This window comes from Hyperoodon ampullatus (assembly GCF_949752795.1).
Source record: "Hyperoodon ampullatus genome assembly, chromosome: 10".
Classification (NCBI taxonomy): domain Eukaryota; kingdom Metazoa; phylum Chordata; class Mammalia; order Artiodactyla; family Ziphiidae; genus Hyperoodon; species Hyperoodon ampullatus.
In genome coordinates, this window is record NC_136923.1 from 9,850,679 (window position 1) to 9,872,910 (window position 22,232).

Sequence of the window (22,232 nt, forward strand, 5' to 3'; positions counted from 1 at the left end):
CATGAAATGGCCTATTTAAATCTTCCCAAAGCCCTGGCATAGGACCTACTTTACCCACACTTTTCAGATGAGAAAAGGGAAGCAGAGATAACTTGCTTCATTTGCCCATGGAGATGGGCAAAGCATTCTATCATTTCTGGAGGAGATGAGACTTCATCTAGATTCTCTGGCTCTAGAGTCTGTGCTCATTGTTCTGCTATGAGCCTTTCAATTACAGCAGCAGCGGACCAAGAAATGAGCATGAAAACTAGAGCAGAAAGTTTGATAAGTACAGACGGAAGACAAGAACCTGCAGGGAGAAAAAAAAGACCAATGGTGATTGGATCTAGTGTTTGGGAAAAACGGTTGAAGTTGAGGTCCGATTCAAGAGTGGTTTGAGGGAATAACTGATTGGTTTATTGATTGGTTGACTGAGGATTATTTAGAAAGATGGTGTCATTTCCAAATCTCTGTGCTTTAGGTGATGGTTGCACCATGAAGGAAAATGCTCTGAAGTATAAAGCTATAGATTCAAAAGTCAAACAAATGCACATGATGCTTGGAACTGAAATAATGCATTCAAGGCTTTTTTTTAAAAAGAAAAAAAAACGTATACACAAAGGAGAATGCCACGTGAACAAAGGAGACACGAGACATGCCTACATTTAAGAATGTCAAAGAGAAACAAAGGAGCCACCAATAGAGATAGAAGGGAATTGTCAGAGAAACAGGGAGAGGCCATACAATACTTGTAGAATCCCACAGCTCCATAAGATCCAGGGTCAACCTCATGAGTGTGTGACCTGACACTCACACAGGACTTCAAGTTTAGAAGGGCCCTGTGCTTCAGTTTAATGCTCTCATGTCACCATCTTGAAATTCTTAATAATTTTTGAACAAGGGTCTTCACAGTTTTACTGTTCACTGGGCCCCATGAAAACATATAGCCAGTCCTAGGAAGATAGGGTTTTCTTTTAATCATGGATGTAAAAAATAGTGTGTAGTGTATGGCACAATGTTTCTCCAGTTATGCATGAATTTTATGATGCCTGGAAGGACAGTCACCAAAACTTCAATATGGTAAACCTCCGCGGGGGGTGAGCTTTAGTTTCCTCGTTATGCTTCATTTTTGGGGAGGGGGGTTAATTTCTTCTTCACATTTTCCATGCTCTTTAAATTGTTAACAATAAGAAAAAAAGTTTTATAATCAGAGAACAGTGGTGTATAAATTCTGAAATCAAATAACGAACATGGATGGTAAGGAAGGAGAGCCTGTGGGTTTAGATACATACGTTCAAGGGAGATTCACAAGACACACTCCTGGGGACTCTGTGTTTCCCCCTTTGTTCACTAAGAACCTCTATCCTACTGTTTACAGGAAAAGGGAATAATATTAGAGTCCATGAAGTTCTACTTTATGACCCAAAACTTTTTTATATATACACAGGAAAAATAAATTGATACAATAAGCCAGAATGCTTTAGAACAAAGAAACAGCCAAACCAAAGCACAGCTGCTCCCATAGAAAAGGAACAATGGTGCCACTGGCATCAGATGACACACACAAAGGGGACTTGGACCTTTCTCATGAAACAGGCCACTAAACCGAATTCCTTTTAGACAACCACAAAAACATGTTTCTTAAGCTACCAATCTTAACTTAACTACTGATCTTTGTTCAAAAGAAAAAGAGACTATCCATACATTTCCCAAAGCTTCATATAAACATTCACACTAAAATAATAATATAATAACTAATAAATAGTAATAAATAATAAATAAATAAATATAGATAAATCAGAATGTCTGCAATACATTAGTTAAAATGCAGAAGCTGAGAATGCGTTGAATTTTAGGGTAGATGAACTAGTGAGAATTTAATAGCTATCTTTCTCAGTTTGTAAATTTTTTTTTTTTTAAAGAAAGTAAAACCAAAATAGCAACAAAGTTAAAAGGATAGGTTTTCTCATTACCTCAGACACTTTTCCTCAAATTCATGCTTTTAGTTTATGTGGTTGCACTTTCATTCCACTACAGCTTGCACTTATAGGTTATATTAAATCCAGTGTGTGCGTATTAGGATTTTTTAAAAGTTTTTACTGGGAAATTGTTCACTTTATCCAAAAATTCCCCCCAGGTTTATTTGGGTCTCACTGATGACTTTTATATAATTTTGACCAAGGTGAGCCCTGTCAGAGATGAGGATCATAGATAAAAAAGAACCATGGTGTTTTGGGGTTAATTTTTTTAACTGGTGGAAAAATGAGAAGAAGAGATGCTATCTGGTGTTAAACTCTATACTTGACTTGGAAGAGAAAAAAGACAAGCAAGAAAAGTTATTTTAAATTTATTTTGAGAACAAACGTGGACCCTATTTGGTGAATATGATGTAAGTCAAATGGATGACAGAAAAGTAAATGAAGCTAATCAAGGTCTATTTTGACTCTATATTTTCATTCAAAGAAAATTATACTTAAAGTGGAAAAAGAAAAAAAATATATATAAAATAGGAACTAAATCTCCAACCAGCTGAGGAGAGACTAAGAGGGCATCCTGTCATTTTCCATAAGTTCAAATTTAAGTCCAAGCCAATTATACTATGAGCATGCTGGTAGGATTGAAGGGAAGACTCCCAGAAATTGATGACAACTGTAAGAATTCGAGTGGTGCCATAAGATCTCAGACGGAAAAAAATATATTTTCCATGTTTTAAGAAGGTGATAATAAAGGAAAATGAGTTGTAGAAAACTTTGAGGCCATTCTCTGGAAAATTTCTACACTTATATAGCAAATGGTAGGTGAACACAATAAAAGAATTTAATGTGTCTTGACAAAAACAAGGTGACATAGAGTTAGTCTTTCAGTGACTAACTAGATATGCTAGATATGGCTAGATATGGCTAGATATGGCTAGATATGCAGACAAAACATGTAGAACACTTTACGTGTCCTCATTGGGCATGTTCATTTCATTACCATCTTTTACAGATCCTGTGAACAGACAAAAGAAATGCTGTGTAGATGCAAACTATTACATATAGGACAGATAAAAAAACAAGGTCCTACTGTATAGCACAGGGAACTATATTCAGTATCCTGTGACAAACCATCATGGAAAAGAATATGAAAATGAATGTATATATATGTATAACTGACTCACTTTGCTAACACAACACTGTAATTCAACCATACTTCAATAAAATAAATTAAGAAAAAAAGAAAAGCCATGTAAATCTACCATGTGGAGAGATGTGAGTAGGTGGATTTATACCTGACTGAACTAAAGATTGTTGTTGAATAATGGTTCAAAACAGAGCAAGAAGGCAAGGCAGTAGAGAGAAAGGACACAGTTTTGGGAATCAGGCACATCTGGGATCACATTCAGCTTCTATTCCCTTGTAGCCATGTGTGATCTTGGGAATGTTATTTAAATTTTCTAAGCCTGGGTTCATCTCTAAGATGAGGATAGCAATAATGACTTAGAAAGGATTTAAAACAATAACGCTTTGTAACATTGTATAAAATGATATGTGTAAAATACATGCAGTGTTTAAGCTGAGGAAAATTTACCATCTGATTATTGTTATAACTGTCATTACTCATATGAGTATGACCAGTACTACTACATCTAATGAGAGGTACTAAATGGTGTGCTACAAGTACCTCTCCCTGGTCCCGATCTTTTTGTGGTTTCTAATCAACAGCTTATTGAATGAAGATTTAGTTGATACATTTATCAAATTCTTATGCAGCTTGAAATGTAGAAATCTAACTGTGTGATGGGAGACACACAGCAGTCTGAAATGAATGAGGTGAAATTTAGTGGAACAAATATGCATACACAAAAAGCCATTTTAATTGTATAATACACATGAAGAAAACTGCATAAAACCTAGTTGCATGGTAGAATGAATACTTATAAAGCAAGCATCCATGTAACCAACAACCAGGTCAAGGAACAGAACGCTGCTAGCCCCCAGAAGCTGACCCTTTACCATCACATTCCATGCTTTCTTTTATAGTTTTGGCATATAGTACACACCATGTACAAGGTAGAAATAAGTATATTTCAAACTTAATATAAATGAAATTATATTGCATGCACTTTGTATCTTTTGGTCAACATTTTGTTACAATCTGAAGTTATTCCTATAGATGCATTCCATTATGGCTCATTTATTTTCATTGTTGTATAGTTTCCAAGATATGCATATATCACAGTTTCTTTATCCTTTCTGTCTTTGATAGATAATTAAGTTGCTTCCAATGTGTGGCTTTTGGCAACAAGAATGCTATGAATATTTTTGTTCAGGTCTCTTTTTTTTTTTCTTTTACGCATATGGAGGCTGCATCAGGGCATCTGCAGCATCTTTTTTAAAATTAATTAATTAATTAATTAATGAGTAGTTGTGGCGCATGGGCTTAGCTGCTCCACGGCATGTGGGATCTTCCTGGACCAGGGATCGAACCTGTGTCCCCTGCATTAGCAGGCAGATTCTTAACCACTGCGCCACCAGGGAACTCCCTTTTGTTCGGGTCTTGCAGTACATTTGTGTGCATATGGAAGAATATTCATAAAAATATATTAAACTTACTATTTATTTTTCTATTTTCCATTGCCAAGTACATACAACATAATTCATGCAAGTTAAATCCATTCTTTTGACACTTCCATATATAAAAAGATATGTAGAAATAAGATTCAGAAGACTTTAATGATAATAGCTGAACATCATTACATATGAATTTAGGTTCGGCAATGTACCTTGACCATAAATAAGTGCTCTGTTAATCAATATGTCTAATACATTCCTTTCAAAAAAACCCATAAATTATATTAAAATAAATTAAAGTCACATTCTGTATGGTCAAATGGAACATAATTTAACTTCCTGGAAATGCATTTTTCCTTACTTTGATAAGAAAGGATTTTTAAGGTATTGTTTGCATTTTTTAAAGGGAGGCTTTAATTTCTTTCTTTACCTCTGAAAGGAAATATAAGCACTGAATGTTATTTGGAGGTTTTACAGATGAAATATTTTCCATTTAAAGGAAATTTACAAAGGAAGGTTAAATGTTGTCTTTTAAAGTAATTATTAGTCACATGTATTGTTAAAATATATTTGTAAGATATTTGAATTCTGTAGTAAATTCCTTAAGTTTCTGACACTTACTGGAAAAAAGAGAGAAGGGAAGAGCAGTCAAAAGTTTTGATCAGGCAAAGGTGAAACCCTCCTAAATGCTCCCTGATACTCAAAAGGGCACTTAGAGTTTAGCTGTTCCATTACTATGCAGATACCCGCACTGTCCAACTTGGTAGCCACCTAACAACTGTGGCTATTGAGCATAAAAACGTAGCTAGAGCAGCTTAGGTGTGCTCTAAATGGAAAAATACATTCAAGCTTTTGAAAACTTAGTATAAGAAAAAAGAATGTAAAATATCTCATTCATAATTTTTATATTGATTAGATGTTCAGATGACCCTATTTTGATATATATGGGTTAAATATATAAAATATATTAAAGTTATATCACCTATTTCTTTTTTACTTTCTTAATGCTATAAAATACAAACTTACATATATGTTTGTATTACATTTCTATTGGACAGCACTGGTATAGACAAATAAAATATTCTAAGAGCTCATGTTTTTTTTCAGATTCACATATTTATTTTATGAGAGTCCTCAAATGGATATAAATGTATTATTATTTTTTGGCCTATAATGTCATAAAAAGTTCATTTTTATACTTACAGTAAAGTCTAGGTGGTGAGTTTATTCCTAGAGAGAATTATTGATTTATCTAGATATAAAAAATAAACTTCACAAAGCTAAAGAGAGGCTAGGGAAATTATAGTTCCACTTAAAAAGGTAAACATTAAGGTTAATTAAAATAAATCTTGAGGTAGACTTCATCTATTCCCACTGTGGTATAGGTATACTGATGTATATTTCATTGGGTTATTTGGATGACTTAAATGCAGATGTGTTTCTATTTGAATATCTTTGCCTTCCAATGTAGAGGAGAAAGCCAAAAGATTCGTTTAAGTAGTCTCTGGGGGAATCTAGGACATTTCACATTGAACTGCTTCTTGATGGTGTATCTCAAAATTAGCTACTAAAGACCAAAGTTTGTTGGTCTTCAGAGCATCTTATTTGACAGGTAAATATTACTATGCAATAATTCAATAGGAAAGTATGTGTATAAGCAGTAACTGAATTTGTGCCATTTTTGTATAGTTATGCACACAAAGCACTGCTTCTTAATAGCATGGAAATGACCTAAAACCTCATTTTCTTTTTTATCTGTTTGGATCATAAAGTTTATAGTTTCCACTCCTCCACAAACCATCACCCTACCCATTCCTATTTTCACTGTGTCCCCTCAGCTACCACAGTTCTGCAAACCAACCAAAGAGCCAGATGGAAGAAGAAACATAGCCACCTATTCATCAGTTTGAGCACTTCTTAGATGTCAGGAGTTATGCCACTAGTTTTAAGCATCCGTCTTTTTAATATATCTAAGTGAAATACCTGAAACCATTTAACATGGAAAGCCATGAAGAAAAAGAGGATATGATACTTCCTTTAGTATCAGTGCTTTGATTACCAACAGTTTCACCCTGAAATTTGGGGCATGGGTGTCCTTAACAGTGCATATGGATTGTTCCAATATTCAAGACCACTCGTGAGTAGCACAAGAAAAATCAGTGCAAACACATCACTGACTTGGCATGGTTAAAATCCCAGTCGAGTCCCTTTCCTTGAGACATGGTCTGTGGGTAGTAAAGGCAGGGCATCCAGTGTGTGAAATGAGTAGTAAATGAAATCTCCAAAGTCCTACAGTGAACTGAGATTGTGCATTGTCCTTTGGTTACTTAGACTTAGAAAATCCTACAATCTTCAAGGTCTGATTCCTTAATATAATTGAGAGGGCAGTCTTCCCGGGCTTCATCTAATGTCATTTTAAGTTGCCCACTTCTAAACTAAAGAACTATAGACAAATGCCCACTCTCAGACTAACATTTTTTGGTATTGACTTCTACTATTGCTTTTTTTTTTTTTTTTTTGCGGTACGCGGGCCTCTCACTGTTGTGGCGTCTCCCGTTGCGGAGCACAGGCTCTGGACGCGCAGGCTCAGTGGCCATGGCTCACGGGCCCAGCCGCTCCGCGGCATGTATGATCTTCCTGGACCGGGGCATGAACCCGCGTCCCCTGCATCGGCGGGCGGACTCTCAACCACTGAGCCACCAGGGAAGCCCTATTCTTGCTTTTTGTTTCCCCTTTTTAGTCAAGAAACTTTCACTGAGTGTCTTCTATGTACCAGTTATTGTTTGCAGTGAACTCAAACATTAGGGAACAAGACAGATAAAATCTTTGCCCCACGGAGTTTACATTCTTCTTAAGAAGCCAGAAATGGGTTTTGTTGCTTGTAATAAATTCTGAAGGTTGGAGGAGGGATAAGGAAAGTTCAGGAATAAGGCAAACATACACACCATCACTGCTCTCCTCTGCATCACAATCAAGAGCTTCTCTAACACAACAAAAGAATAAAATGAAACAAGAGTCGTACAGATTAGAAAGGAAGATACAAACTCATCATATTTTGCATCCAATAGACCTGTATACATAGAAATCCATGGCAGTCTAGAAGTAATGAAAGTTCACAAGAGTGCTTGGTGAATATCAACACATTGAAATTAACACGTGTCATAACAGTAAGAACAATGTAGAAATCTCAATAAAGATCCAACTTTCAACAACAAAAGAAGCCCTAAGTAACCGGGGGTGGAGGGGGGAAACTTTAAAAAGAGAGAGAGAGAGATGAAGGATAATTTTGGAGAATTTCATAAAACACTATTGAGTAACAGCTCTTGTTTTTCTTATCTGTCTAGAGATGGTTTGATGGTGATTCTTAGTTTGAGTTGTACATCAAAAAACTTTTTGATATAACCTATGGATCATTATCCTAGACATAAATGCACATACACAAAACACTACGGTGTTTGACTGTTTGCCTGAATTCCAAGGTCCACTTATTCTTAGTTGGATGATATCAAATGCTCCTCCAACTCTAAAATGATTCTGTTATTTCATTATTATTGTTTTAAGACAATATGAAAAGAATATAATAAAAATCACAGTAGTAGTTGATATTTAGATTAATGAGATCCTGTTCTTCTAGGCACTGTGCTAAGCACTTTCTCTACAATATCACATGAATCCTCACAACAAACATATATTGCACTCACTATTACTATTTCCATTTACGGATGAGAAATTGAGGCCCAGTGAGATCAAGTAATCCAAGTAATTCAATGTGGGCAGGCTCTTTGGAAATATCTTCTCATAGAACCAACTGATTTATAATTTGTTTTTCTCTATCTAGAGAACTTACCTCAGTTTATATTTATGCCCCTTTGTTTCATCAATTAATGCCTGCCTCCCCAATGGACCACAATCTACAAGAATAGAGACCCTGGCTAGTTTTGTTCACTAATGAAACCTCATTGTTTGCACACTATGTAGGACTTAGTTATCACTCAATAAATTTTGGCAGAATAAATTAATGAATAGGTGAAAGAATGAATGAATTAGGCGTGAATCTGTCCAAATCTGCACAGCTTTTGAGTAGGAAAGCCTGGATTCCTATCCAGATCTAATCGATCGGAGCCCCAAATACTGCAAATGAAGTAATAAAACATATATAAAATTACAAATATATAATACTTTAAGAGTAATAAAGTTGAGCATCAAAAAGAAATATACTCAAGAATAGAATGAAACCAGGGAAGTAGACAGATGGAACACAAAAACGTATGTGAGGAAAGTAAAATCAGCTTTGGGCTCTCCACTGGCCAGAGCTAAGAGAGAAAAATGAATTCTGCTTCCAAATTTGAGTTTTTCCATCACCTTATACCTTCTCTATTATAATCTGCCATTTGTGAACACTTTATCTTATGACCTCAAAACACACAGCCTTCCTTTCAAATTCTTCACCTTAATACATTTTTTTTTTGCAGAAATGTTCAATGTTACAGTGGAAAAATACCAGTTTCCCCAGGGTTATACACTGGAAAGAAGAACACAACAGAAGGAGCAGAAATGGACCTGGCTGAGCAGTTCCAATGGGATTCAGTACAATTCTGGCCCCCAGGACTGAATCTTCATGAGCTAGAAGAGTGCAGAGGATACACTTCACTAGTCATATTCATCTTTGCTATCTCCAAGTAAGTTAGCATGGCCAAGATTGAGTAGACTTTGAAAACTGAATGTCACCATCTCGGTAGGCTAGAAGGGGCCAGCAGTCCTTGCCACCTTCTTTGTGTTCATCTTGGTGTAACATCTCAGACCCAGACAGTTAATAATTCATGGATTTACCAGGCAGGTGTTTATACTATCAATGTGTGATGGATCCTAAGCCAGAGAAAAAGGAATACAGGCATTGAGAGAGAACAAATGTGCACAGATTCCACCTGATGGTGCACGAATTCATTGTACATGAGGGCATTCATCCATCAATATTTCAACTCTAGTTGATGCCCACGTGATATAAAATATCTTCTGAATAGAATATAACATGTTCTGAACAGAATATAATGTGCATGGTACAATTTTTCTCTTTACCTCTTGTTTCAAACTGACCTCCTAGACTCAAGAGCACAGATTTTCCACAGCAGAATGTAAAGACTTCTTAGGGTTGTGTCCAAAGTAGGTCATTCAAACCATTGCCTGCATTCACGTGGGACACATCTAAGAGGCCTCTGAACAATACCATACTTCTCTTAAAGGGCAACCCACATGCATTTTTTACAAGTAAATATGAATTCTCACATTTCAAGCCATAACAGCCTTCCTTGCTTATTGCTCAAGTTTCTTTCACTAGTTTTGAAATCCCATGTAGAGCTAGAGTGGAACAAAAGTTTGGTACATGCTAACTTTGCACTGCTTTCTGTCAGTGGGAAAGAAATAGGGTGAGAAGAAGGTTTGGAGAGTTGGAGACCCAGGGAGATGACAGCAGGGAAGGCAGCAGTGTGTGAGGTTGCACTGAGGAAGTGGATGGGGAAAAATCTGCTTCAGCCTCTTTGGAAACATTGCACCCAGTACAGCTAAGGATGCAGAGAGCAAGAAGGGGCCAACCAAGAGATGCCGAACTAGGCTGACTGTAGGTCTACCTCATATTCCTACGTTTGGAAGGAACATGTGTAAAATATGTTCCCCCAAAAGATTTGCTTTAAATTTTTCTTTTTTTCTTTTTTTTTTTTGCGGTACGCGGGCCTCTCACTGTTGTGGCCTCTCCCGTTGCAGAGCACAGGCTCTGGACGCGCAGGCTCAGCAGCCATGGCCCACGGGCCCAGCCGCTCCACGGCATACGGGATCTTCCCGGACCGGGGTCGGGGCACGAACCCGTGTCCCCTGCATCGGCAGGCAGACTCTCAACCACTGCGCCACCAGGGAAGCCCTGCTTTAAATTTTAAATCTCCACCAAGGGTACATATTTCCTCTTGAAAATTAACATATTTTTATTTTTTTACAGATTTATAAAACATTTGATTTCACATGAAAAAGAGAAGTAAAAATATCTAAAAAAACCCAGAATAATACAAGTTTAGTTTATATTATTTAATATATTACATTGTGTTATATTGCAAGATGTGATATTATGATTTATAATAAGAAATAAACATTTGGTCTTAGTCCCTGTTCTGCTGCAGAGCTGAGAAAACTTAGAATTTCCTAAGTGAGGATAGCAGTACAGTTGTCTTGTTATGTTAATGAGGTGACTTCTGGAAAGCCCCTGAAGAGGTGGGCTGGTTGCCAGGGGAACCGACTCTGTGATTAGATGCTTGGAATTTTCAGTCCCACCCCCGTGACCTCCTGGGATCGGGGAGAGGCTGGACATTGAATTGATGGCCAATGGCGAGTGATTTAATCAATCATGCCTAACTAATGAAACCTCCATAAAAACCCAAAAGGATGGGGTTTGGAGTCCTGCGCTGGCAAACACATGTAGATCTGGGGAGAGCGGCAGAGTGACACCCTGGGAGCAAAGAAGCTCTGTGCCGTTCCCCCATACCTTGCCCTATACATCTCTTCCATCTGGTTGTTCCTGAGTTATATCCTTTTACAATAAACTAGTAATCTAACAAGTAAAATCTTTCTCTGACTTCTGTGAGCTGTTCTAGCAAATTAATCAAACCTAAGTCGGGGGGAGGTGGTAGCTAGAGCTTCCAATCACTCAGAGAAGCTCAGGTGACAACATGGACTTGCATCTGGCATCTGCAGTGGGGGTGGGGGGAGTCTTGTGGGACTGACTTCTTAACCTGTGGGATCTGATGCTATCTCCTCGTATATAGCATCATAATTGAGTTGAATTATAGGATACCCTGCTGATGTTTGAGAACTGCTTGCTGGTGTTAGGGGGAACCCACACAGTGGAATGGGTGCTCAGAATTATTACAATATATTATATTTTATCATATTAATATTTAGTTAACATTAGCTAATATATTATTTTACACAATCAGCTTTTAAATGCCTCTAAAATGTTAACTCTCCTTGTCATAAAGGGAGAATGGATTCTAACATGACGTTATCTATAAAGAGAAGTACAGGAAGTGAGACGCTCTTCTTAGCGGTAGATCTATTTGGGTGGCAAGAGGACCCCTTAGCTCCACTGACTGGTATAATACTTAGCTCTTCTTTCTTTCGAGAGGTAGAGAATCCACCTCTGTCTGACTTTAGCAATCAGAAAATGTTAACTTCATGTAAATTTAGATGTCCGGGTGTTCAATTACTTCCAGGCTTGGGGGCTGCAAGGCACAAGATACCATAAAGGATCAATTACTCTCTGTTTTCCATTTCTGCCTTTTACTCTGGAGTCTCACATTCAGACTCCACATGGCAGCAAGATGGTGGTGACAACTCCACCTTCTACAACCTCTCAAGTTTCAGGAACAGACAATATAAGGGAAAGTGTCTTTCTCTAGAAATCTGAGAACCTATTGGCTCTACTTGGGTTGTGCAGTCATTTCTCACCTAGACAGGAGGCTGTGTGGAATGCCTAGTCTTGACATCATGTGATTTGCCTAGCATTCAGCTTCAGTCAGCTCCACTAAAACTACATGGCTTGGGATGGAGATGGGGGGCTTCCCAGAGGAGACAAAAGTGTATGACTAGATTCTGGGAAATGAAAGCAAATTGTTCCCTATAACTGAGAACCACCATTTTGTCCTCCACAGATATACAGAAAGATCAGAGATTTCTTGCAAATAAACGTTAGTAGTGTTTAGTTAACTAAGGGGCAACTTCTGATGTCTTTGAGACTCTAAGTCCAAGATTTTTGTATTCTATGAACACAACTAGTATTCAGTATTTTTAACTCTTCTTATATAATTTCTTGTTATGTAAGTCTTTCTGTTTGGTTTTTTAGAGTAGCTGCTGGACTAATTGGACCATGCCTTTCATCAAAAGACCTAGTTCACAAATTGCAGGGGATACAAACACACAAGCATGGCAGGGATTCAAACATCTGAGGTCCCTTTAATGTTTTTCAACCCTAACACATTTTGGTTTTAACATTTCTTTCTGCCGCTCCAGGTGGTGCTTGCAAGTACCAGTTTCTTCCTTCTCCTCACCCCCTCGTCCTCCTCCTTCCCACCTCCTCCTCCTGCTTCTTCTTCCCCACCCCCACCTTTCTTATCACTACTACCCCTTGCGTGCCAGGCACTGTCCTAAGTGCTTTATAAAAACATCATCTCATTTAATCCTAGTAACATTTTACAAATGAGGAAAATCAGGTTCAGAGAAACAAAGTAAACTGCCCAAATTAGAGAGCTAGTGTGTTGAAAAGGCTCGGGTTTAAACTCAGTTTTTCCAGGTGTCGCAGTCTGTGCTTCACACCCTATGGTCAGGCTGCCAGTGCACATATACTACTTAACCTGAACTTTTGGTTGAAGGATAGTAATAGGAACTTGATTAGAAAAATCTCCATATTTTTCCCCTCCCGACCAGGCAGATAAAAGGTATTATCCTAGGTCAGTGGAATCTGTGTAATGAGTTGGCAAAGGAAAGAAAGTACGTGATACAATCTGAGAGTTTTATATTTTTAAATGGTTGATTTGTTCTTCCTTTCTCCTAATATGTATTTGGGTCTACTTTGTCTAGAGCAGTGTTTCTCAATTGGGAGTGATTCTGTCCCCCCAAGGGACATTTGGCAATGACTAGAGACATTTTTAGTTGTCACGTATGTGGAGGGGTTGCCCATCTAGTGAGCAGGGGCCATGGATGCTGCTAAATATACCACATTGCACAAGACCACCTCCACATCAAAAAATTATCTTGCCTCAAATGGCAATAGTTCTGAGATTAAGAAACCCTGCTTTAGTGTCTATACATTAACAATGAATTATCCGAAATGGAAATAAAGAAAATGATTCCATTTACAGTGGCATCAAAAACAATAAAATACTTAGGAATAAATTTAACCAAGGAGGTAAAAAACCTCTACAGATGATCCCTGGCTATTGATGGTTCCACTTACAATATTTTGACTTGATGATGGTGCAGAAGGGATATGCATCCAGTAGAAACCATACTTTGAGTTTTGAATTTTGATCTATTCCTGGACTAGAGATATTTGGTATGATATTCTCTCCTGATGCTGGGCAGCGTGAGAGAGCCACAGCTCCTAGTCATAGGATCATGACAGCTGATACACTTACATCGATTCTGTACCCATACAACCATTCTGTTTTTCACTTTCAGTACAGTATTCAATAAATTACATAAGATAGTCAACACTTTATTATAAAATAGGCTTTGTGATTTTGCCCAACTGTTGGCTAATGTAAGTGTTCTCAGCCTTTTTAAAGCAGGCTAGGCTGAGCTATGATGTTCAGTAGGTTAGATGTAATAAATGCATTTTGGCTTACAATATTTTCAACCTATGATGGGTTTATTGGACCTAATTCCATAATAAGTTGAGGAAGATCTGTACACTGAAAACTGAAAGACATTGACAAAACAGATTGAAGAAGACACAGAGAAATCGAAAAGTATCCTGTGTTCATGGATTAGAAAGATTAACATTGTTAAATTGTCCAGAGTACCCAAAGCCATCTATAGATTCAACACAATTCCTATCAATGTTCCAGGCAGTTTTTACAGAAGTAGAAAAAATATCCTAAAATTTATATGGAAACACAAAAGACCCCAAACAGCCAAAATGATCCTGAAGAAGATGAATAAAGTGAAAAGCATCACACATCCTGATTTCAAGCTATATTACAAAGTTATACTAATCAAAACAGTATGGTACTGGCATAAAAACAGACACATAGACCAATGAAACATTACTGAGAGCCTTGAAATAAGCCCATGTATATTAATACATGACATGGGAGCCAAGAATACTTAGTGGAGAAAAGACTGCCTCTTTAACAAATGGTGCCAGGAAAACTGAATACTCACAAGTAAGAGAATGAAACTAGACCTCCATCTTACACCACTTATAAAAATTAACTTGAAATAGATTAAAGACTTAAATGTGAGACCAGATACCACAACACTTCTGAAAGAAAACATAGAAAAAAATCTCTTTGACATGGATCTTGGTAATTATTTTCTGGATATGATACCTAAAGCATAAGCAAACAAAACAGAAAATACTTAAGAGGGACTGCATCAAACTAAAAGCTTCTACGGCAAAAGAAATGATCAACAAAATGAAAAAGACAACCTATAAAATGGGAAAAAATATTTGCAAATAATATATCCAATAAGGGGTTAGTATCTAAAATATATAAAGAACTCATGCAACTCAATCATAAAAAAACAAATAAACCAATTAAAAAATGAGCAAAGAAACTACATAGATGTTTTCCCATGGAAGATATATGAATGCCCAACAGGTATATGAAAAGATGCTCAACATCACTAATCATAAGGGAAATGCTAATCTTATTAGAATGGCTATCATCAAAAAGACAAGAGATAAGAGATGCTGGAGAGGATGTAGAGAAAAGGGAATTATTGTGCACTGTTGGTGGGTTTGTGAGGTGATACAGCCACTAGGAAACCAGTACAGAGATTCCTCAAAACATTAAAAATAGAACTACCATATGATCCAGCAATTCCACTTCTGGGAATATATCCAAAGGAAACAAATACACTATGTTGAAGAAATCCGCACCCCCCATATTCATAGCAGCATTATTTACAATAGCCAAGTCATGGAAGCAATGAAGATAAATGGATAAAAATTTGTGATACATACATATATATATGACTATTGTTCAGCCATAAAAAAGGAAATCCTGCTATCTGTGACAACATAAAGTGATATAAGTAAGAGAGAGAAAGGCAAATACTGTATGATCTCATTTATATGTGGAATATACAAACAAAACAACAAACTCAAAGAAACAGAGATCAGATTTGTGGTTCCTGGGTGGGGGTGTGGTAGTGAATGGGAGTGAGGGGAGGGCTAACTGGGTGAAGGTGGTCAAAAGTTACAAACCTCCAGCTGTAAAAGGTACATAAGTATTAGGGTGTAATGCACATGAGGACTACAGTTAACACAGAAGTTGTTAAGATAGTAAATCCTAAAAGTTCTCAATACAAGGAAATCTTTTTCTCTTTTTCTCTTTTTTTTTTTTTGTATCTGTATGAAATGATGGATGTTAACTAATCTTATTGTGGTAATCATTTCACAATATATGTGAGTCAAATCATTATGCTGCATACCTTACACTTACACAAATCTGTTTGTCAATTATGTCTCAATAATAAAACCGGGGAAAAACATAAGCTAAAAAAACCCACAAAAACCCACTGCTTTAGGATAGAGGTCAGAACATTTTTTCCGTGTAGAGCCTCACAGTAAACATTTCAGGCCTTGCAGGTCATATAGTCTGTGGCTCAAGTATTTAACTCAATCACTGTAGTGTAAAAGCAACCACAGACAATCCATAAGCAAATGGACATGGTTATGTTCCAATAAAACTTTATCACGTACACAGGTGTACAAGGAAATGGGTCAGATTTGTCCTGAGAGCCATATATTACCAGTCCCTGGTCAAGAGTGTCCCTGAAGCTGTTACACATCAGGAAGACTATTTTCAGGTAAGTAACCATCCCAACGCACGGTATCAGGGAATCCCAGCTTTTTGTAAATACTCCATTATGTTCTCCTTAAGAAACTCAAGGCCACTTTGCATAGGACAGGGGAAATATGTACATGGCATTTATTAGGAAGACAACCTGGTTTGAGGATTCCAGCATTTATGAGTGGACAGTCAGCAGAGTACTTGCAGCAATGGGCCATGAACTGTCAAGTGAGAATCAGAGGGCACAGGCAACATCCTGTTTGAATGGAGTGGTCTGCCCCCCTGGTGAGAAACATTCAGACAGCTGGAACCATGGGGTGTGAGCCTGTCATAAAGTGGGTGAGCAGGATACAGACACCAAGTCAGCAGGAACGTTTCATTAAAACAGTACCACCTTATATCTTTGGAGCACTCTGCCATTTTGAAAATGCCTTCACCTACATTATTTCATGGCATCCCTGGGACAGTCTCATCTGGTCGGTAAGCCTTTCTGAGCTATAACTAACAGGTATTTGGGTTACAAAGGCAAGTGATACTTGAACTTTTCTTTCAAGAAGATTATGGTCTAGTGAGGAAGAAAGAGACAACAATGGTGCGTGTTCATTGAAAGAGCTCTTCATCTGGAGGAGGATGGTGACACAGCCTGGTTTTGGGATGAGGCTAAGGGAAGATGGGGTCACAGGGGTTTTTGTAGGTTGTTTTGCTTGAGTTGAGTGCTACAATACATAAATCAATAAAAAAGAGGGGTGGGTGGTGAGAAGAGAAGGAGCGCATGAAGAGTTAGTCAATCCAACTATGGGCTGGCATGGTGGTGGAGAGAAAGAGGACATTGCAGACACAGGGAAGGCAAAGCCATGGAGGTGAAAAAAAGCAGGACGTGTGGTGTGTGACAGGGGGATGGCAAGAAGTCAGGGGAAGCCCAAGATTACATGCGGGGAAGAAAATATAAATAAAGAATGCATGTTTAAATGAAAGCCAGTTCATGGTTTGTCCTTAGTTGCCATTCAGAAGGGTACGGACTTGAACCTTTACATTATGGAGTATATGGAGGTCAAATCTCAAAGCTCAAGTCACAACACAAAGTCCGAATTTGAGAGCAGAGGTGAAGGGGCCTGGTAGGAGGCTGCTGTGTCATCTACACGAGAGGGGGGCAGTAGTAGACAAAAGGAAGAAAGGGAACAGATTCAAGAAACACTTAGGAGGTAAAAGTTTCAGAACTTAGAAATCCTCTCAAATGGTCAGGGCAGGAATTATCAACTCATTTAATAAATAAGAGTTAACCAAGTCCGAAATCTTCAGTCATTAATTCACTATCTCAAATATAGATGTTGAGGGTGAATCCAAGTCCTCTATCTCATGCTCTCCTTTCTATATTTTTAAACTCATGTTTCCAGAGTGTCCACATGTGCTGGATCTCAGGAAAGCCTGTTGTACCCATGTTTTAAATTACTTATGCCTCATGCGAAGAAGTGTTTTGACTTGGACTCTTTCTTACAAGGAAACTGAGGTTCAGAGACATATGAAACATGTAACATGCCTAAGGATCCAGAGGTAATAACAAAAAAGGCTGGGTTCCGCTGTGCCACACTGCCTCTGCCAAAAAGCATGCCACTGAGATGACCGCTCTTCAGAAGTGCACTTCCCTGGCATGACAGCCACTAGTCACATGTGGCTATTTCAATTTAAGTTGCCTAAAATAAATAAAGTTGAAAAATGCAGCTCCTCAGTCACACGAGCAGCATTTCAGGAGTTCTATAGCCGCACATGACTAGTGGCTACCATATCGCACAGCAGAGAAACCATTTCATCCTTGCAGAAAGCTCTATTAAATAGGGGGTTGCTCTGGAATATGAAATCCCAAAGAGGTGTGCCTCATTCCCAACTGTTAAAGTAGAAAACTCAAAGCAGACTCTTGACATCACAAACCCAGATTCAAGGGGGATCGGCTGCCATTTTATTTTCTTTCTCTCCATCCCTCAGTAGCAGAGACCCATTTGTGGATATGAGTTCTACCTTAAAACAAGGGAAAGCAGACTGTGAATAATAAAGAAGAGTTTAGGCAAAGATGCTCTGGGCTTTTCTTGTAAAGGACTGGCTCCTCAGTGCTATGTTTATTAATGCAGTTTAAGGGAAATGGGAGATTAACTAAAGAAGATGGATAAAGAAAGCCTACCTAACAGACACTATATGGGGGATTAAAGCTTAGTTTAAGCAGTCACAGAATCTGATTTTTTTTAATATGCTCATATGAATAAATAAAATAAAATGAAATTGGCCAAGCTAACATCATTTGGGATTACATCACAAATAAACTCGGGCTAACCAAATTAGGCAGTCTTGAAAAAGCAATGACCCCAGAATAAAAGCTACTTATGATTTTGAAAGGAAAACTTGGCAAACAGGATTCAGAAAGCAGCGTATCGGTGGTAACCAAGATAAGGTACCACAAATAATTAAGGTATTAAGCAGATAGGGGCAGCTTTTCTTTGAACTGTGAGACTTTATTCAGTGTCCTTGCAGGAGAATAAAACAGTCTGAGTACCTTCAGATTTCTTAAATGGCTGGATCATATTCCAAATTCCAGAAAGATTTCAAATATGCTGCTCTAATTGTGCTTTCCACATGGCAGTGTGAATTAGGTTGGCTTAGTGATACATTATATAAGGCTTTTCTTTTTTCAAGAAAAATACATTAAATAAAAGGAGAAAATATCTCATAACTCTTCTCTACTGCCAAGGACACATTTTCTTGAGAATTTACCAAAAAAAGGCTTTCTACTGTTTTCTTTTCTCTCCTATCCCCTCTCCCTCAACACACTCCTCTCACACGTATAATAAAAGTTGATGCAGATCAAAACTGCTGTGGGAAGATAGAGCATAGCCTACAATACAATGATGGAGTCTTCACTGTCCTTGACGAAGATCTGAGTATCAACACTTACCTGATTTGTACCAAAGCGCTCAATTTGAAAATAACTGCTAGTCCTTGGGAGCTCTTATTCTGAATCGTTCTGCTACATGTTACAAGGATTAGTTGTCGAAATATTACAGCCTCTAAACTGTGACCAAAGTGAATGGCATACAGTGAAGGGCTCCAAAGAGTTCTGAACAGTTACAGCCCCAAAGCTAATTGGGAGCCTGTTTGATGCATGCAGACTGCTTTCTATAATACAATTCTGGTTCTAAAGACCAGTTAGCCTTAAAGGTAAGACTTCACTCCGGACTCCATACCTGGATTTCCCAACATATGCTGAACATCAACAGCTTGTGTACAACCTAAGGACACAAGACAAACATTTCCAGCGCAAGGCGTGTCTGAAATGTTTTATGGGCTGGAGCAAATCCACGTAAACCTCTTTACGTGACTGCCTTGCTAATATTTGAAACCCAACAAATCCTAACGTGAACACTATCTTCTGCCCCCGAACAGTCTTCTTTCCCTAGTTATCCCTCGCCCTCCTCCGCAGCAGCAGCTTCCTGCTGCAGTGCCCGTGCTTCAGCCCATCATACTCATCAGCGTCTAAAGCTTCTATGGCTTTAGGTGAGACCTTCACCTACAGAGACAGAGTATCTGACTGGATATCTCTTCCTTCAGACTAGGACATCTCACCTACCCATCCTCCAGCAGATCCAGTGGCTTCTCTCTCCTTCCTGAGCATCTCTTATTTCTTTAGGATTATCTCCAACTGTATCTTCAGGGTCTTGTGTTCTAGAACACTGGTCTACATACACCAAGCCCACTAACTCACGGATCTATACCTTGGCTCATTCTGTTTGCTAAGTCTGTTAGCAACATCTTCCCTTTTCAAAATCCAATTCTTCCTTCAAAGCATTATAGCAAATAGGTTAAGCCCATGGGCGGCTGTTTGTTTGAGTCACACAGACTGACCTGAGCACAAATCCCAGATCTACTATTTACGTGTGTGTGTGTGTGCGTGCGCGCGCGCACTGGGGGTGGGACGGGGAGAGAGAGACACGGACAGAAACAGAGAGGGACATCAAATGACAGAGGCAGAGAAATGTCTATCTCTCCTCTACAATATTGGGTTACCGGTAGCAGCTACCTCCTGGTGCACTGCTGAGAATTAAATGACCCGATACATGTAAAAAGAGCTTAGTTTAGTCCCTAGCACAACATAAGCAATCAAGAATTATTAGCTATTACTACTAATCACATCTAACTTAACCAGCCTCTAGTCTGATACCCTCTTTCTTTCTCAGGTCAAGGGTTATAAGCCACTTACTGCAATTACTGTTTCTTTTAGTTATGGATTAATTATGCCTGTGTCTCACCAAGTTGTCTGCAACTGGAGAGGAGAATTACGATTTCTTTTTACATCTCCTAGATCAGTGCTCTCAAAGTGTGGTCTGTCTGTGAACTGCTTGCTGTTGAGGTCCACAGTGAGGTGGCTTCAAAACTCGAATCGGCTTTTAGAAGCTAAAACTTTAAAATTCTATTTTACAGAAACATTAGTCTGCAATGGATCAAATTATTTTTTAATAGAGATTTACTACAGATTGTGAGTTGCACTGTCCTAGACTATGTAAGTCCCACAAACGGACCTACAGTAGACGGTCAATGAATCCTCAATGGGTTCTGAGAGAAGAAGAAAAATTGTTTAAAATAGTGTTTCACTTAGAATCCCTGCTCTTGCTCAAGTCAGCAGCATATACAGATAACCAATGAGTCAAGCTTCTGAAAGCAAATTCAAGGCTTGAGGAGATTTAAGTGTAGATTAATTTATTGAGTCCTGAATTTCAGAAACTTTTAAAAAATTAATTTTAAAACATCTTCTCACGTTTAAGACACACTACCACACCACTGCCTGAAGTACGGAAGAGGAACTGTGAGGACTGATTTTGATTTTTGTAACACCAAACATATTCACTGAAGTGCCAACCCTGATATTGACAGGCACCATTCCTTCCATGAGGGAAGGTGGGCTATGAAGTCATGGAGGAAGAAAAGGAATTATTTCTGCCCTTTGTGCAGCCATTCTGCTGTTTGTCCTTCAGTTGCTGAATTTTTCTGGAGACATCTTTAACTCTTTCCCTTCCTCCAACTTAGACCCATATCATCCAAGCCTGAGGCATATATGGATATGAAGAATGGGTCTTAGGGAGATGTTACATCAACATACGACATGAATGGACACTGGGAAACTTATTAAACTTATTGAAGAACTTTTAACTGACTAATTTGGAGGGAAAAAAAATCCCTCAGTATCAGCTATTTAAGCCTTGGTTTCAGATATCAAAATACCTTTTAGTTCTCTGAAAGAGCTAATCAGAAATTTCATTTTTTTTTAACCCAGGAAAGTAGATGTCTTCAAGAGAATTCATTTTATATATTATGCAGTCACCCCACAGACTATGCTAGGCAGAGTGGCTATACTCAAAGTTTGCCTTGCTGTTGTTTTTCCCAGAGAAATTTCCTATGAGAGATGCTCATATTTTTTCAGCTATTTCCTTTATCTACAGGATCCTTGATTAGTTCAGAATAAAGATAAGAAAAATGGGGGAAATAAATTGTAAACCAGAGCACAGTTGTGTTTTTCAAAAAAAAAAAAAAAAAAAAAAAAGCTCTTTTCCACAGATCTCTATAAGATCTGCCTTGATCCTGGGATTGAGCACCTACTATGTTCTGGGGACTATAATCAGCATTAGTGATATGACACATGAAGGAAGCATATTTCCTGTCCTTGAAATCTCTAGACTGTAGTGGAATAAACATAACAAAATGAATTGACAACTACCATTTAGAAAAAAACAGTGATGTAAGAGGGAATTATAAAAACTCAGCTGGCAATGACCGCTAACTGTACTCCGACATCCTCTCCCCTCTTCTAATAATAGAATTCCCATGTTGTAGCTACAGACATGGCTATCCAGCTAAACATTACGTTTTCCAACTTCCGCTGTAATTGATCATGGCCATATGAAAAAGTTACGTCTAAGGGGATGTGAAGAGAAGTGAAGACTGCCTAAGCACACGAACGGCCAACACAAGAACACACATGTTGACTACACCTGAGTCATGCCACCAGACCCAACTCACTCACCTCTATCCAGCTACATAAAACAAAGAAAGCTTATCTTGTTTAAGCTACCTCATTCCGGGGTCTCTTTGTTACAGCAGCTTA

The 22,232-nt window shown here is 38.1% G+C and overlaps 1 protein-coding gene across 2 annotated transcripts in view; it reads right to left on the reverse strand.

Moving 5' to 3' along the window:
- GRM7 (glutamate metabotropic receptor 7) overlaps window positions 1-22,232 on the reverse strand; it is a gene marked incomplete at both ends in the record, with an annotated part of 809,284 nt that overhangs the window by 339,499 nt on the left and 447,553 nt on the right. The window lies entirely within an intron of this gene.